The sequence below is a fragment of the Hibiscus syriacus genome, unplaced genomic scaffold, assembly GCF_006381635.1.
Source record: "Hibiscus syriacus cultivar Baekdansim isolate YM2019G1 unplaced genomic scaffold, ASM638163v2 tig00112402_pilon, whole genome shotgun sequence".
In the NCBI taxonomy this organism is placed as follows: Eukaryota; Viridiplantae; Streptophyta; class Magnoliopsida; order Malvales; family Malvaceae; genus Hibiscus; species Hibiscus syriacus.
In genome coordinates this window covers 880,711-884,239 of record NW_024063323.1, presented here as the reverse complement: position 1 = coordinate 884,239, position 3,529 = coordinate 880,711, and the positions used below count along the sequence as shown (strand labels likewise).

At 34.1% G+C, this 3,529-nt stretch overlaps 1 pseudogene; it reads right to left on the bottom strand.

Annotated features, from left to right (window-relative positions):
• Window positions 1–217: 217 nt before the first annotated feature.
• LOC120179115 lies at window positions 218–1,337 on the bottom strand (annotated as a pseudogene).
• Between the last annotated feature and the right edge of the window lie 2,192 nt (window positions 1,338–3,529).

The following is a 3,529-nucleotide window of genomic DNA, read 5'->3' as shown; positions in this document are numbered from 1 at the left end:
GTCTTTAAGATGGCAACTATAAAACTTCAATCACCACAAGTATGCAAAAGGATTTTCATCACCATTTCTATTAATATTATACAATCTTATCACAAACCAAGCAAAGGGAAGACACTCTAAGGCTTAAACGAATCTCAGCTTCTAGGAAATTTTTAAGCATTCATTACAAGCCAATATTAATTCTTGTTCCCCAATATTTTTCAAAGCTGGAAACTTTAAACATTGTAATAGTAATATATATTCCCAGCAGAATGTGATGGCAGGTGAAGCGGCAGGAAAGTGACAAAGCATTAGGAAAGTGACAAAGCATTAGTATTTGTATACTCTGCAACTCAAGTCCAGGTTAGGCTTCCACCATTGATTAAGCCCATGATCTTTGCTGAAATGTCGTGTAGGATTCAGATTCTCTGTCAAATTAACCGAAGGAAGCAAATGAAGCGGCTCTGAAGTTTCAACTCCCTTTACTCCCACTGCACTCATTACTGTAGTTCCCAGTGAATGCTGGCTTGTTAGCTTCGCAAGCTTCCCTGCTCCCATGTCTTGAAGCTTTCTCCTATGCTCGAAATAACCGATATATCCACAACATATGGGATCCGATTGATTCAAAAATAGACACGGAATCCACCCAGATATTATAGCAAATGATCCTCAGTACCCTTTGAATTGTTGCGGTTCTTACTTACAAATGCAAGGCCTGCTTTGATTACAGTTCCTGCAAATCGAAGCCTATCCCTCACTTTCTCATCTTTGACCAGTCTCTCAATTGGAGGAGACACAAATGGGGGATTAAACAAATAAGCTTCCAAGAAACTGCCTCTTTTCGCCATATTTTTGCCGGCAAGCATCGCAATGGCCGCCCCTAGGGAATGGCCGGTTAACCAGACATTTGAAGAACCAACCTCTGAGACCCTATCTTGAACAGCTTTCATGGCTGTCTTAAAACGACTACTCCCATGAATTCCATTTCGGATTACAGTGAAATCCAAGTCAAGATCCCTTTTCAAGGATCCTTCTTTCCATAAAGTGCCTCGAAAGGCAAATACAAATCGAGGGGTCCGATCGATGGAACGATGATAAGTGTATTCGAAAATGGCACCGAATATGCTATTATCATCCCTATCGTACAGCTGATCAGACAATTTGAAGTTGAAAACCTCCCACCATGGTGGTGCAAGGCATTGAGCACCTCGACGTTTCTCTTGTCGATCACTTTCTAGTACGTAAGCACCGTTAACCAAGCATGCTGTTACGGACCTTCGATGGTTGGCGTTGTGCCAGTCAACGCTGCTAAGGTGTTTGGGCCCCTGACGGCTAAAATCTTCATTTCCACTTGCCATTGTAACACAATAATATTTCTGACGATTTTTTCCACAAAAAATTCTCAACAATTAATCCCCAAAATTAAGGAAATATTGTACTTAAAAAAAGTGAAATAGTGTTGGTTCGAGTTTATTTAGGAATATGGGATACATTCTATAATGTATCTCAAAGTCATCGTGTAGTTCTAACGACTAACTTTAAATTACAAATTTTCACAAAAGGAAAAACATACACAACACGTGTCAAAGACGTATCTGTATGAGCATGAGTCGAGTCGAGCAACAATACAATGTTATGAATCTTATCTTCAGTCATTAAATTAGTACATGTTCAAAAGATTATATTTAAATACTTGAAAAAAAAAACTAATATCTAAATAATGCGAAATTTCAAAAATCTCATGACTAAAGTTTTAATGTTGAATTGTCAAAAACAAGTCCAGGACTTTGATCAAAGTCATGTCACTACCACAGTTATAGAAAGTTTTAGACACTAAAACTCTTCATCGGTTGTTGCCTTCTGCAAGAATCGAAATCTGAATATCCAAAACTTCCTTTAATTATCGAATTGATGTGGGTTTTATCAAAGTTTAACACTTATATTTGATAGCTCAAAATGAGCAATGTTGACCATAAGATTCTTTGAAACTCACATCATTTACGTATTAGTTTTTTTTTTCAAGTGTTTGAAAATAATAAACATGTATATATTGAGTGATTGAAGATAATATATATACACATGCTGTTGTCGTCACTCAATGCAGCTCATGCCCATACTCGTGCAGACATGTCTACTATATGTGTTACATTTATTTCTTGTTTTAGACAAAATTCGTAATTTTTTAATTTTTTGGATATTTTCATACATTTTAACCTCAATTTTCCTATAATATTTTTTTTTTAAAAATTGACTCGGATTGTATGAAGGAGATAACGTCTTTAAAATTAGCTGTCAAAGTTACACGTCAATTTTTTAAGGCTTAATATAAAAATGTGTTCAAATAAATAGGTATCTAAACTTTTTTTTTTGTCAACACAAATGCCCAACACTAAAAAAGTTAGTATTTTTGGTGCCCAGACCGTAACCACCGTTTTGTTAAGTGACACATGTCACGTTCTGATAATTTTGAGAATTTTTATTTTAATTAAAAACATAAAAATATTTTTAAAACCCTAAAATATTCTCAAATCTTAAAAAACCCCAAAACTTTTAAAACACTGATTTTAATCTCTTTGTCACCGTCAGTCGTCACCAACATTATCAATCAACCAACCATCCAAACCCCCATACTTTCGTAACCGTCAGTTAACATCACTGTTAAGTTTTTAACGGCAGGATACTTAAATGAAACCTAAACTAAATATTATTTATGATTTTTAAATAAAATCTCCAACTTACATGATATTTTCAATCCCAAAACTCAATTAAGTCCTCAATATTTCAATGTTCTCTAAACCAATCCTAATGGGCAAAGTTTTTGAAAAACTTATTGAAAAATAAGGTTTTGAAAATCAATCATAACAACATAATTCAATCAAAACACAATAATTTGAAAAACATTTTTTTTATTTCGAAAATTTCAAAGAATTTTGGAAAATGCTTGTGTTTTTTATAAATTAGTTATAAAATCTAGTTTCTAATCACTAAACAATCAATGCCCGATCTAAAGTTCATCCTAGAACTAATTAAAACTAGTTCTAAAATCAAAAATTGATGAAATAGAGGTTTTAGAAAAATACCTTGAAGAATTTCGGATTTGAGTGAGATTAGATGAAGTTTGCACGTTTTTTATGATTCCAACAGGTTTAGGAGATGATATTTGAAGAGAATTCTGATTAAAAATGATGTTTTGATGAAATATGGAGATAGGGTGAGTGTAGAGAAGAGAAACGGCTTGAAGAGAATAAGAGAGGGTTTGAGTTTTTCGGTGTTATGCCCGTGTTAAAAACCAGAACCCCAGGGGGTATCGATTCCCCTACAGGGGGAATCAGTTTCTCTTCAAAGGGGGAATCGGCTCCCCTTCAAGGGGGTATCGATTCCCTCTGCACTAAAATGCTAAAATATGATTTTTAAACACTCAAAATGCTAAATTAATTTTCTCTAGTGGTATTGGCAACTCATTTATTGAAAATTAATCATGTTCAATCAATCAAATTTATCATTAAAAAATACTTGAACATAAAGTTAATTTTCACCAAGAATCATAAAC